This window comes from Chelonia mydas, chromosome 6 (assembly GCF_015237465.2).
Source record: "Chelonia mydas isolate rCheMyd1 chromosome 6, rCheMyd1.pri.v2, whole genome shotgun sequence".
NCBI lineage: Eukaryota > Metazoa > Chordata > Testudines > Cheloniidae > Chelonia > Chelonia mydas.
In genome coordinates this window covers 9505619-9520805 of record NC_051246.2, presented here as the reverse complement: position 1 = coordinate 9520805, position 15187 = coordinate 9505619, and the positions used below count along the sequence as shown (strand labels likewise).

Below are 15187 nucleotides of genomic sequence, written 5' to 3'. Positions count from 1 at the left end.
ATTTGTTTGCTAGACTCAAGAGGCCTCTACTATCTGTTATTCTCTTCTTTAGTAGTTATAGATCATGATCAACCTTCTCTTTTGTTAAGTAAATGCATTGAGCTCCAAGTCTCTTGGTATAAAGCAGGTTTTTTCAAACCTTGAATCATTCTTGCAGATCTTTTCTGAAACCTCTCCAATTTTCCAACACACTTTTTTTAAACGATGGACACCAGAACTGGACACAAGGTCCCAGTAATGGTCTCACCATTGGCATATACAGAAGTAATATCTCCCTAATCCTCCTTGATACTTCTTTGTTTATACATCTCAGCATAGGCGCCAACCCCCCTCTGCCCCCCGCCCCCACTCCACCCCTTCCCTGAGGCCCCACCCCTGCCCTGCCTCTTCCCACCCCTGCCCCGCCCCCATCCCACCGCCTTCCCCAAAGTTCCCGCCTCAACTCCCATGGCGTCGGCACCTTATGCATCCAGGATCATGTTAGACCTTCCCCAGACCCCAAGTTCAGCCACTTACTGTCTTAGAGTGTGTCACAGACTGATAGCAAGTTAAGGGAATGGGATGTGAAAATGGAATAAAAATTGGGGAAAAGATACTTTTTATCTGTTATGGAATGTTGGGCTGGCCATAGTTCCCACAGTTAATAGAAGGTCTCTTTTGAGTTGCTGGAACAGTCCCCAAGGGATGCAGCTAAACCTTAGCCCCAGAAGGAAGATTTTCTACAGTTAAAGAGGAAATAAGAGGATTAAATAAAAGAAAAATAGAGTCATTGATTGAAATGTGTAGAGATAAAAATAATCAATAATAGCATTTCTGGCCCAAACTCTCTGCAGTCACCCCAGCCCAGGACCCCCCTCTGCTCTCCCTGCCCATGTCCCCTTTCTCAACTGCTGGCCTGAGAAGGTGGCTGGATGGGGAAGTGGCTCCCTCTAGTGTCCTCAAGGCAACACCCCTCCCTCTTCCCATCCTCTCTGGCTATTGCGATCTCTGTCCCTGATATTTTAGTAAAAAGAAAAGGAGGACTTGTGGCACCTTAGAGACTAACAAATTTATTTGAGCATAAGCTTTCGTGAGCTTCATGCATCCGATGAAGTGAGCTGTAGCTCACGAAAGCTTATGCTCAAATAAATGTGTTAGTCTCTAAGGTGCCACAAGTCCTCCTTTTCTTTTTGCGAATATAGACTAACACGGCTGCTACTCTGAAACCTGATATTTTAGTGTCACTCTCTTTTCTGTGTCTTTCCCCAGGGGCCACCCCTCGTGCTCATCTGCACCAAATAGCCCCTGCCATCGCACAGCCCAGTAATCATCTTTCCCTGGAGCCTCACCACAATGCCCCCTCCCAAAAAACAGAATCATTGGCAAATCCCCATATGTTCCTTGGCCCCATTCTCCTGGGTGGTTAATAAATACCCTGGACGGCACTTAGTGCCTTGTGGACACCCTGACTCCCTGCAGTGAATGAGCCCCTGCCTGAACCCATGGAGGACACCCCAGCTCTCACCCTGAGCTCCTGCAGCACCAGAGCAGAGCTGTCCCTACAGAGTAATTGAGACCCTGCGGGATTGGGACTCAGTCCTCCCCACCCTGAGCCTTGCTCCCCTTTATCCCAGTCTCTTCTACTCTGAGGGACTTCCCTGGTCAGTAGCATGAGTGTTACTGGGACACAGATGGGGGTGTGTGACCCAGGGACTTCTCGGTGCCAACTGGCAGAGGACACAGGGGTGCATTAGGATTTCAGGGATCCCCTGGGCCTGATATCTACATACTAGTTCACCAAAGAGTATCATACCACATCTCTACTGAAAGCCTGTGTCACACTGGTCATCTTAATCATTGCAAAATGTATGTACAGATAACATGTAAGGAGTTATGTATATAGACTGAAAATCAAGTTCTTAAGGTTTATGACTTGGGACCGGTGAGAAAAGGTGAAAAACAGGTTTCTTTCAGACAAGAGATGTTTATCGGTTTATCTGCATGTTTGCTGAGTATTGTATGGTTCACAATGGGCACCCATTTACAGTCTGAGCAAAATGTTAATCAAGTGCTCGCAGAGTGTCCTGGACAGGAAAAGACAAGCAGCGGGAATTATCCTCCAAGCGCACACAATGGAGTTTTAGACGATAACTGTAGATAAAGAGACAAACTCTGAATCTTCCCACTGAGGAGACAAGAGGACTGCGTGCTTGTCTCATGAATAGAAGATCACAGCCACACCTGGCTGGAAGGATTTGGGGCAAGCTTTTGCTCTTATGACAGGACAATGTCCTATTAATCAAGTTGAGGGTCGACTATGCATGTCATGATTTTATTTTATATGTAACCCTTTGTTTCTAATATTTCTACTTCTTATCATTTGAATCCCTGTGTTAAATAAACATACTTGCTTTCTGTGTGAACAAGTCTGAGTGCGGTGTATTCAATGGAGCTGTGTAGTGTGGTGTAACTGATAAGATGCAGTTTGGGAACACCAGGTCTGGTGGTTCAGGGGCTGGACACTCCAGAGAGATGCTCGAGGGTTGGTGTGTGCTTATCGCTCATCTATACTGAGAGAGCAAGACCTGCAGAGGCCTAGAGGGGAGTGCTTGTGTTGGGGAGTGACCCCCTGGCATGCACCGACAAGGGCATGTGGTAGCGAAGGGCACACGGAGGGCAGGTGGTAGCGAAGTGTCTCACAGCCCTGGGTATCCCTGGGAGGCATCACAGGGGAAGGGAATGGGACTGACCTAAACTCCCTGGTCTATTGCCACCTCCAGTGGCTGCAATGTCCCCCCACCCTGGAGCAGGTAGCAATCCAGTCCTTTCATGGATGCTTGTTCGCCGGTTGCCCCCTTTGTCCTGTCAGCCGAGAACTGCTCCGCCTGAGGGGGATGGGGCAGCAGCTCCCCTGGGGCAGGGAATCAACAGGGGGCTGAGGCTGCAAAGCAAACAGCCCTGTCCTGAGAGCTCGCTGCCCAGGGCAGAGGGGCCCAGATGGGGTTGATGGGGGAGTGGCAGCTGCCAGGGCCAGGGGCCTGGGAAAGGCCTGAGAAGTGCCACCCCATGAAAACCCCTTCACTAAATTCCCTCACTGATGCTGAGCTGCTCCTTCCCCCTGTACATCTTCCTAACCTCCCTCCTCTTGACTCCCCCACATCTGCTGCCTTCTGAACTCTCTTCTCCCCTCTGATCCCTCCCAACATCCCACAGGGCCCTTCCCCTTGGCTCCATGAATCCTGCCCCTTTTCTTCCCCACAACCTTCTCTCAAATCTGCTTCTCTCCACTCTCTGGAGTTCCCCCTTCCCTACCCATGTAAACTGTGCCCTCCCCCACCATGGCCCTCTCCTAAATGCCCCCCCATTCTTTACCCCTCCCCCTGAACTCCCTGCCCCTTTGTCCCCCCTGCTCCCCATTGTATTGGTTTAACTGTCCCCTGATTCATCACTGAGACTGGAAGACAACAGAGACTGTGCAGGGGAGGGTAGCTTCTCCTCACCTCCCTCGCTGGCTTATGATGAAAATGGCTCAGTAGACTGTGACCCTTGCCTCTAGAGAGAGAAGGGTTACGTGGAGGGTCACAGTGAGCCTCTGAGGCTCGCGAAATCCTCCAGGAAACGCGGGACCCATGGAGGCAAGGACAGAGCTTTGTCACAAATGGTATAACTGCATCCACGCTCACGGTTGCACCAATTTAACTCTATCAGTAAAAAATGACTCCTTAAGTGACACAGTTAAATTGGTACAAATACTGTACGGAGACCAGGCTTCACAAAACCTATTTCTTGCAGCTTAGGAAAAACCATTTTTTTTTAATTATTGCAGTTGCATGTGATTCGATAGCATCAGCCACTAGTGATAAACACTCAGTTCTACTCAAACACAAGGAGTTAATCAAAATTCTCTGAAGAGACCCTGATAATGTCTTAGATGAGTTATTTGCACAGTTTGTTATCACAAGGGAGGAGTACAGCAGCATGAATCAAACAGAAGATACAGTGAGCAAAATTAGAAAATTATTAATTCAAACAAACAAAGTAAAGAGAATCCACTTGTCAGCAATTTCTGGAGTGTTTAGCACTCTTGTTTCCAGCTACGGAATCTGGATTTACAACCTTCAGGACATGGTAAGTCGTATCTCTTTCTCACTTTATTCTTCACAGGAAAATAGCACAACAGCTGTTACACTGAGTTCGGGGCATATTTCCAATTACAGATGTAATGTTTTGGACAATAATGCCCAAAGGCTTTAACTTCATTAAGTACATGCAGATATTCCAGCAAGACCCCTGCCTCATTTGGCATTTAGATTGGATGGAACTCAGGTGCAGTTCAGAAGATCCAGCTGTACAATTTCAAGAAGCCAGACTGTGATGTCCTGAGAGTACAAAAATATCTTTAACTGAAAGGAGTTCCATTTTTATTTTGCATTATCAAAGAGATACCCTGTTACCCTGCCAGGATAGCTGGCTAGTTTCCAGTATCATCATGATAGCAGTGAGCCTGCAAGGAGGGATTTGAACGTGAAGAATTAATTGGCACTGCAGGCAAGCTCAGAAAGGGCGTTTCATGTGTAGGGAAAAACACAGAAATGTCTGCCGGAGAAGTGGACAAATCCTGTGTCTAGGATGGCATCACTGGGTGTGTCCACACTAAGAAGAAAGGTGTCTTCTTACAATTTAGATAAACTGGTGCAACTTTTGAATACTGTGAAGTACTGTCAAGTCTTCATTATGAGCCAAGGGCACTCAGGTTGTTTCTGCAGGGGCTGGCTAAGAGTCCAGCAGCCAGGGTTCACGTTAGCTATATAGAGCATTGTGTGCATCCAGGCTACAAGGAGTAGCCTGGTCTGGTACACAGAGATTCTTGTTCTTTGTTGGACTTCTTGCAAGGCTCTTCAGTTACTTACTCAGCTTTTCACTGCATCACCTACAGTGCCCCTTCACATAACGAAACTCTAGGAATCCAAGCCGGTTGTTCAGTATAACCAGGGGTTCATTATAGCAAAAGAGGCGGGGTAGTGGGGCCACTGTGGGAGCTTACAGCTTCTCCTGCCCTGGGGCCGGACAGACTCTTTCTGTCCCTGGCCATGGCCCCAGGACTGCAAGGACTCTGGATCTCTGGTCCCTAGATCCCATCTCGAGGGTGTTATAGCAAGAGTGTACTATAGTAGATTCTAAAGGACACTTCACTGACTCCAGCAAGCTCATAACTCAGGCTTAAGAACTTCAGAATGGCAATACTGGGTCAGACAATAATAATGGACCATCTAGTCCAATATATCCTGTCTTCTGACAGTGGCCAGTGCTAGATGCTTCAGAGGGAATGAGCAGAACAGGGCAATTTTGAATGATCCATCCCCTGTCAACCACTCCATCTTCTGGCAATTAGAGGTTTTGGGACACCTGGAGGATGGGGTTGTGCCCCGACCATCTTGGCTCAGAGCTCTTGATGGACCTATCCTCTATGAACTTATCTAATTCTTTTTTTATACTTTTGGCCTTCACAACATCCCTGGCAATGAGTTTCACACATTGACTGGGCTTCTGTGCTCCTTCCTCTGTCCCCCAAAATACAAAATCAATTTAAAAATAAACAGATATATAAGAACCTTCTGGTTCTGCTGTGCTCCCAGCTTTGGGCACGTCTGAGCTGGCACTAGTGCAGATCCAAGAGCCACCTATGCAGGAAAAAACTGGAATCTTTGGTCCCTCATTGGCATCTCCAGTCCCTTGCTGGCAGCTAGGGTCCCTTGCTGATCTGCTCTGGCATCTCAGGTACCTCATTGTTCTTTACTCTTCTCTCCTTTCTGGGTTGAGCCTCATTCTGAGCAGCTGCTCTTCCTTCCTGGCTGGAGGAGGAGCTGTGGGGTTCCAGAATGGCTGAAGGCAGACGACAACAGACATTCTTATGCTCCTGGAGCAACAGTTCTTTGGTCCTTCTCCTCCTGACTCTCACTGTAGGGATGGGAAAAGGACTTAAGTGGTGGCCGTGGCTCTCTCAGTCGGAGGTATCACTCAACCATTTTACAAATAAGGTAAAGGAGAGGTCTCACAAGGTGCCTTCAGGTGAAGTGTCTCTAATATACAGATCCAAGTCTCACCCACTTAGCCATGCTGCCTTTCAGAATGCACGTGCCAAATATGTTTGCTTGGCTATGCTGTCCATAACCACCACTTCAACCACTAGAATACACTCTTCTGTCAGTGCTGGGAATAGATCCAGGCTTCCTGATTCCCAGCATTTCACAGTCATCTATCAAAGAGCTCCATTGTGCTAGGTGATGTACAGACACCGAATAAGAGACAGGCTCTCCCCCAACAAGTTTACAGTTTAAGCAAACTTGATTACACTCATTTGACAGATGGGAAACTGAATCAAAGAGATTAAGTGACTTGCTGAAGGTCACGCAGAAAGTCTGTGCGAAAGCGAGCAATTAAACCCAGATTTCCTGAGTCCCAGTCCAGATACTTAACCACAGGATCAGCTGTCCTCTGTTGCTCACACTCTAATGCAAAATCTTAACTGCAATCCAAGTGCTGTTAAGGTAGAATAATGTTAGACATGCATGGACTGTGCAACTGTCTGATGTGCCAATTTCTCCCTACAAGGGAGAATAAAGTAGGCGTTAAAGTTTGCATTAGAGTGTGAGATTTGTGAGAAGCTGGGCTGCATCCTGCTTTCAGTAACTGTTGGAGATGGAGTGTTGCCGTGTGTTATCAACGGTGCAGCCGATGATGCGAAGGTGGAAATGAATACTGGAGACTTTCCCCTTTCCATGCTTTAAAGGTTTTGTCTCTTGCAGAATTAACTCTTGTTAAACAAAGTTTTCATTTGTGTTAATATATATTAGAAAACAAATGGCTATGTAGCTAAATGGTCAGGCAGGTGAATGAAGACAATTATTCCTTAAATAACAATAGGTTTTTTTTCTCTTCTGGCATTCTTATTAGGTCATTTAAACCCAGAGCAAGAGTCAAAGACTCTGTGAGCCCCAGAGCCAGGGGAAAAAGATGATTTAAAACCAGAGAAGGAGTCAGACACTCAGCCAGCCTGGGAGCCAAAAAGGAAGCTGGTGTGATGCTGCAGGCTTAGGCCAACTCTAGGCCTACATATCAACTGAGAGTCTGTCAGGCTTAATGCTGGTGGAACGTTATTAACATTTTGTGAACATTCCACTAAAATATGTAGTGTTTGGACTTTCCGAAATGCTGGTGAATGGATGAGTCCAATACTCATATGCTAATTCTGCATTTCTCATGTTACAAGTAACGTCTGTACATGGATGTTACATAACTCTCACGTGGCTGGGACACGTCCCAGGAGAGTAAGAGCCACCGGCCCTTGCTGAGACTGTGGCTGTGCGACAGAGTTTACAGCGGTGCAGCTGCAGCATTGCAAGAGCAGGTTCTCTAACCCACTGGGCGAGAGCTCTCCTGTCGACTCAATTATTCCAACTACTGCGAGCGGCGGTAGCTATGTCACTGGAGAAGCTCTCCTGCGGATACAGCATTGTTCACGCTGGTGCTTGGGTCAGTGTAACTCACATCGCTCGGGGGAGGGGGTGGCTTATTCACACCCCTGAGCAACACAACTTATGCCGACCTAAGATGTAGGTGTACACGGGCTGAGTTTCGCCCACAGCAACAGCTACAGCCTTTAGGGGAGAGAGTGGTCCATTGATACCCATTAAAAAGCAAAGCGTCTAGAGGAATCACCTTGATTCTCAATACAGTAGGAAGAAACCAGTTTACAAGACCATGGAGAAGGGGAAATTCCAACCCAGAGATGAGTCAGGGATGACCTCATGAAAGAATTACCTTATGGACCACCCCACCCCCCCCACCACCTTTTGCATCTGTGAGCCCTGGGGCCAGAAAAATCACATGGCAGGGGGTTTTGGAGATTGAAGTGAAAGCCTTCGCAAGTATTCGAATGCATTATAGACAGTATTGTAGGAACTGTGATGATGGCAAGGAATGCCGACTTTTCCCTTTACTTCTCACATCCATGCGTTTAAAGACAATTGGGCAGCACAGATGTCACAGAGCAGAAGTTGAAAACAATGGAACTGTACAGAATGGAATATACATACAAAAGAATAGAATTTGCTAGCCAAAATTGTTACTGTTGATAATGATGGGAAAGGAACCCAGTATAATTCAGGACCGGATCCCCAGGAGCACCAAACACTGCTATGGACCACCTAGATGGGGAGCTTAGGTAGCTTTCTGCTCCCCTGATCCTGGGAGCTATTACAGGCTGAATCATCCCCTCTGTCCTATGTTAAAACAGCCTCTGCACTGCTCTAACTTGTGCTGGTGAATAACAGCTCCCAAGGAGCCAGCCGCTCCACTGGTCAAGACAGCTGCAGCACATCACGTGCCCACCCTGTAATAGCCCCTACACCGAGACAAGGAGGGGTTATGCCAGCTGAGAGTCTGGCTCCAGTCTTGCCAATACCAACTGTTCAAAATCATATCAGGACCCCAAAATCATGAGATTGGCTTAAAAATCTTTGATTAAAAAAAGTAAAAACGTTTGGATTCTTTTTATGTTGCTTCTGCTTTTTGAGCCTTTAAACTTTTCTTTCTTACAAAAGATTTCAAGCATTACTCTGCAATCTAAGGGCTAGAAACTTACTTTAAAACAATGAAAGCGGAGATTCTCCTGTAATCCCATGAGTCCAGGAGCTCGAGCCTTAATTAAAAATACAAAACATCAGGAGATTAATGATAAAGTGGTGAGAGTGGGAAACACTACACAAGGCAGGATGAGTTTGCAGGCTGAAAGTTTATAAACACACACACACACACACACACACACACACATGTGTCTTACTTGTAAACTGAACATATATAAATCCATGGTGCCACTATATAAATCTGTGGTTCTCCCATACCTGTGAGCAGTTCTGGTTTCCCCATCTCGAAAAAGATATTAGAAATGGAAAATGTACAGAGAAGGGCAACAAAAATGATTACGGATATGGAACAGCTTCCATCTGAGGTGAGAATTAAAAGACTGGAATTGTTCAGTTTGTAAAAGAGGTGACTAAGGGGAGAAATGATAGAGGTCGATAAAACCATGAATGGTATGGGGAAAGTGAATAGAGAAGTGTTAGTTACCCTTTCACATAACACAAGAACCAGGGGTCACCCAATGAAATTAATAGGCAGCAGGTTTAAAACAAACAGAAGGAAGTATTTCTTCACACAAGGCACAGTCAACCTGTGGAACTCGCTGCCAGGGGATGTTGTGAAGGCCGAAAGTATAACTGGATTTTAAAAAGAACTAGATAAATTCATGGGAGGATAAGTTCATCAATGGCTATTAGCCAAGATGGTCAGGGATGTGACCCCATGCTCTGGCGTTCCAGGCCCCAGTCCTCTGACTGCCAGATGCTGGGACTGGATGAGAGGGGATCACTTTGTCTTTGTCTACACAGCCGACGTTAAAGCGCTGCTGTGGCAGCGTTGCGGCAGCAGCATTTTAATGTGGCTGTGTCGTCGCGGCACCAGTTCGGGGGAGAGCTCTCCCCGCGCCGGTGCACTGTCTACACTGCCACTTTAGAGCGCTGACACTTGCATCGCTCAGAGGGGTGTTTTTTCACACCCCTGAGCGAGAAAGTTTCAGCACTGTAAAGTGGCAGTGTAGACAAGCCCTTACTCTGTTCATTCCCTTTGAAACATCTGACAGTGATCACTGTCGGCAGACAGGATACCGAGCTAGATGGAGCATTGGTCTGACCCAGTCTGGCCATTCTGAAGTTCTTAAATTTGCACTGGAGTCCCTGGAAAAAAAACAGTTCTGAAGCCTACAGTGCCCTTTTACAGAGTCACATTTCAGAGTATAAATGATTTTAAAGTAAGTCTCAAAGATAAGAGATGGAAACAATCTATTAGATCCAGTTACTCTAAAAGATCTCTCTGTGTGTGTATTTACAATGAGCCCTTCAGCGTGGCACCTGGACCTGGTCATATCCAGCTCTCCCTCCTACCCACCCCCCTAACCTGGATTATTGGTGCAGGGATGCTGGATTATCCCCTACAATATGTTCTGCAGTGCAGGCATCTCTGTGGTGTACCCTATGAGCCTCTTTGGGGCGGCTGCCCCTAGCTGGGGCACTTTTATTGTCAATAAATGTCTCAGACTCATTCGTGAGGAGGATCATTTTGATGGTTTGTCTGAAATTCTTCATTTGTGCAATTTACTAGAATGCCAACCAGGTCTCCACCAGGCTGCTTTCCCAGCACTTTAGTTTCAGTTTCATTTCATACTGTGGAAAGTATGCATCCGATGAAGTGAGCTGTAGCTCACGAAAGCTTATGCTCAAATAAATTGGTTAGTCTCTAAGGTGCCACAAGTCCTCCTTTTCTTTTTGTGAATACAGACTAACACGGCTGCTACTCTGAAACCTGCTATGACTAAGCGAATCATACATGGAGATGTGACTTGCCCATGTGACTCCAAACACCATCTTGTTATCTGGAATTTTCCACAGTGAGAACAATGGGTTTCCCTTCACTTGGCAGAAGCTATAAAAGACCTGGGAAACATCTTCCATTTTGCCTCTTTCCTGCTCAAACCTCTGGACTATGGACTTTTACTAATGGGAACATTCTAATGCAGGGACTGAGGACTGGTATGGAGGCAACCAGAGACTTGACTTAAGCCAGCAGTTTATTCCATCACTTCTACAAGCCTGAACTAAGAACTTGCAATTATTATATGTATTTGATTCCTTTAATCAGTTTTAACTCCCTTTCTTTCTTTCTTTCTTTCTTTCTTTCTTTCTTTCTTTCTTTCTTTCTTTCTTTCTTTCTGTAAATAAACCTTTGATTTTAGATACCAAAGGATTGGCAACACCATGACTTTTGTGTAAGATCTGGGTTGTATATTGACCTGGGTGCGTACTGAGGGAGGAGACTAGATGGGCGCGACAGTGGAGTTAGGCAGGGTCTTGAAGGGGAGGAGGTATCTGACTTTACTGCATGAGATTCAGGGAGGCCAGTACAGGGATGTAAAGAAGTGAGAGACATGACCAGAGCAGCAGGGGAGTTTAGCAGTTATGCTTTGGCTGGGCTGAGGGAGAGAGAGGGGAGAGGAAGCAAGTCCAGCGAGGCGGCAGCCACAGGAGTGTAGGGGAGAGATGACCAAGGCAAGGAGCAGGGTTGAGTGGTGGTGGGGAGGGGCAGTGATGGAGAACAGACAGGCTTTAACCACAGCCTGGGTGAGGGGGGATGTGGGCGGACTAAACAGTAACATGAAGGCTGCAAGGCTAAGGGAGGTCTGGGACAAAGGAGTGAAAGCAGGAGGGGATGAAGGCAGCAGGACCTGACTGTCATGAAACATATTCTCCTTTGTCTCCTGTTGGCCCAGGGCAGACAGGAGGGTAAATTCCTCAGGCCTGTGAAGTGCTTTGAGCTCGTCAGAAGGGAAGTGCTCTAGGAAGGCAGGGCATTCTGGGTCAGGGACTGAGGCTGCATCCAGGCCCTTCTCCCCACCCGCCTTCATCAGGACAATCCTGCTGGCTGCTTCAGAGATCCCCGAAGTTTTAGCTTGTAAGGTGTGATTGGTTGGCTCCACAATCAATTACAAACCTCGCAGGGAATTACCAAGGCCTTGTTGGGCAGAACCCCATTGATTTTGGTAAACCAACCAAAAAAAAAAAAATCAGAAAAAAGGCAAAACCTGATTTCTACTGGTGGAAGTGAGAGGAAAAGGAGGCCCACAGAGTAGCCCAACGCCTGGAACCCTCTTGCTGCTGCCTACACATAACACGTACAGCAGCTTGATGTGCTGACCCCCTCGCTGAGTGCACAACAGAGCATACCACCCTCTAACTGGCTTGTTGCCGTGTGTGACAGTTCCTGGTGTGACTCCAAGAGACTGAACTGGAGAACTGAAGAGCCACAAGCATGAGCTGCGACAGCGTGAGGTAAAGCTCCACGGCTGGGGCCGTAACAACTCAGAACCTTTTGCAGAAGGTCAAAATGGGGCCCATGTAAGTGACAGCACACACTCGCCAGTCGATTACACAGGAAAGAAACAGTGAGTGGTACAAACTGCATCAAAGACAGTAGAAACTTGATCATGCCCCAGCTTTATTGAACGTTAAATCAGCATGATAATAGGCTTTAATGTTAAGTCTAGATAATATTTAGTCCTGCCTTTACTGCAGGGAACTGGACTAGATGGTGTCTCGAGGTCACTGCCCGTCCTATGATTCTATGATCATCATCCAACCACTGAAGAATCATTAATTGTTCGGTATACCACTTTTCTCAGGGCATGTTTCACCTCCTTGTTACTCAGGCTGTAGATGAGGGGGTTCAGCATGGGGATCACAAGGGTGTAGAACACGGACACCACTTTGTCCTGATCTGATGAGTTGCCGGATGTGGGCCGTAAATACATAAAGAACAGAGTCCCATACAATATGCTGACGGCCGTCAAGTGGGAGGCGCAGGTGGAGAAGGCTTTGCGCCTGGCTTCCGTAGACCAGATCCTCAAGATGTTGAGGATAATATAAATGTAGGAGACGAGGATGATCAGGACAGTATCAATGCAGTTAGAGCAGCAAAGACGAAATGCACTCTGCTATCCATGTGAGTGCTGGATCAGGAGAGCTTCTGGAGTGGGGGGATGTCACAAAAGAAGTGATCGATGATGTTGGGACCACAGAAGGACAGGCTGAACAAAGAGCCTGTGTGCACAACGGCATTGACACAGGTGTAGAAGTATGATGCAGCTACCAGCTGGACACACACTTTCTTTAACATGATAATAGAATACAGCAGCGGTTTGCGTATAGCTATGAATTGATCATACGCCATCACGGCCAGAAGCAAAGCCTCAACATGTGCACAGAGAGAGAGAAAGAAAAATTGCATGGCGCACCCAACAAAGGAAATGGCTTTACACTCTGCTAAGAAGTTCACCAGAGCCCGAGGGGCAATAACAGAGGAGTAAACAGTATCTATAAAGGACAAGTTGAAAAGGAAAAAGTACATGGGGGTGTGTAGCTGGGACTCAGCTATGATTAATGCGATCATCCCGAGATTCCCCACCTGGATGACAATGTAGATAACCAAAAATGCCACAAAGTGGATGATTTGTAGCTGTGGACTGCTTGTGAACCCTAGGAGGATGAACTCAGTCACCCCAGTGTGATTTCCCTGCATTATATTTTCCAGATATGGTCTATGCTGCTGGGGGATACATAAATAATAAATCAAAGATGATACTTATTATTGAAGAGGAGCCAAGTTGGGGTGGAAGGTGGGTGCCGCCATCTAGACACCCAGAAGCAAGTCAAGATAGACAAGCCAAGTTATATCATGCCTACATTAATTTCTCTTAATAAAATTTCATGTCACTGGGGAATTCCCAAGTTTTTTCTTCCTTAAAATAAAATAAAATAAAACAAAGGCAAATGGGAAGAAAAAATATTTAAAAAAATTTGCTGTGCATTTCAGCATTTCAAAAGTCAGCTAGCTTGGAACCCATCGACAATTGCAGATATATCTCCAAGTCAGTACTTTTGAAATACCTATTGCAAGTCTGGCAATTGTAAATATAACTTAATTGATATGGAAATAAATAGCCAGGCATTGCTGCAACAATCTGACCTACAGTACGGAAGTGCATGGAGTGGTAGAAAATCAGCCTTATATTAGAGCTCTAGCATCCTTCCATAATTAAACCATTCATTAGGAACCTTGCTATTTTACAAGTCAATTCAAACCATGAATTTAGAATAAAGTCTCTGATGAAATTAAATAAACACCATTCGTGCTGAAATTAATAAGAATAATATTCACAGTGAGGAAGTGTATATTAACTGAGGATATATGAATGAACAGAAGAATCAAGCAAAGGGAGGCTGAATGAAAACTATGGGTGAGACCCTCACCTCTGCTCTGCCCCTCACATCACCTTAAAACTGGAAATCGGAGGCAGCAAGTGAGCTTGGGACAAGCTTCCACCTCAAGAGGAAAGGACCCTATTAAACACCAGCTAAAACATCCGTGGAGCGATCTACCCATCCCATGCTCATTTTGCAGTAGCTGATCTTCCTATACATGGTAGCAATGTTAATCTCTCTTGCTTATTCAGAATGATTGGAGAAAGTTGGAGGACCATCCTGTTCTTCTCAGAAGATATTTTGGAAGCGAAGACGTTAAGAGTTTCACACTGAATACGCACCTCGCATCCACCTAGACAGTCACAATGAGACAAATTGGGAAGTGCTGGTCAGACAACATTCAAGCACGTTTCCCTTAGAAGTCAGATGGGTCCCCATGTGCATGTTCTTCCACTTCAAGTTGCCAATAAAATCTGAAACATATAAGAGATATTTACTTTCATTGTATTATGAGTGTGAATCCACCCTGAACCTGAAAGACCTTCCACGGGGGCAGAGAATGGCGTGTTGGGGAAGCCAGTGCAGCCAGTTCCATATTGCAGTGTCTTTAAAGAGAGATCTTCTCTTGCCAGGGATGTTGATCAGGAATAGTTCACCAGCACAAAATCCTCTCTAAGGAATTTTAAATGAAAACATGTTATGTTCAAAGAAATTAACCACATTTTTAGAAAAATCCCCTTACAACTTGATTCTTTGCAACCAACAGGGTGTTTTGATCTTACTATTGTCTTTTTCCTTTGCACAAAGTACACCCTAACTTAGCTCATGCAAGCACAGTGGGCCAGACCGTCAGTCGGTGTTAATCACTGTAGCTCTATTGAGGTTGATGGAGCTTGTCAACCTGTCTGGAGTGGCTCACGACCAGGAGTGCCAAATTCAAGGTAGACTGTTACTCACAAACCCCAAATTGGTTGTGTGTTCTATAATTCTATTTCACCAACCAAGTACCAAGGGTGAACTCCTCAGGAACTATAACAGCCTTAAAATGGAGTCACAGATAGATCTCTCCAGTGCTGTGGTGTATCTTGCCACCCAGGCAAGCCTGTCTTTGTGATGGATGGTCCCTTATAAGAAAAATTACAATGATATTCCGGTTACTTCCAGTCCCTTACTCCAGGTCAGTTGCTCCTCAGATCTCAGACTACAGACAAGACTTGTAGTCAATCCTATAATAAACTAATTAAAGGTTTATTATCTAGGAAAAAGAAACAAGAGGGTTATTTACAAGGTTAAAGCAGGTAAACATACACACTGAGTTACAGTCTTAGGTTCCAAAA

General features: G+C 45.8%; 1 protein-coding gene and 1 pseudogene across 1 annotated transcript in view; both read right to left on the bottom strand.

Annotated features, from left to right (window-relative positions):
• Positions 1-15187, bottom strand: part of LOC119566264 (maestro heat-like repeat-containing protein family member 1) — a 446675-nt gene that overhangs the window by 409402 nt on the left and 22086 nt on the right. The gene's annotated exons all lie outside the window — the stretch shown is intronic.
• On the bottom strand, positions 12186-13947 carry LOC119566263 (annotated as a pseudogene).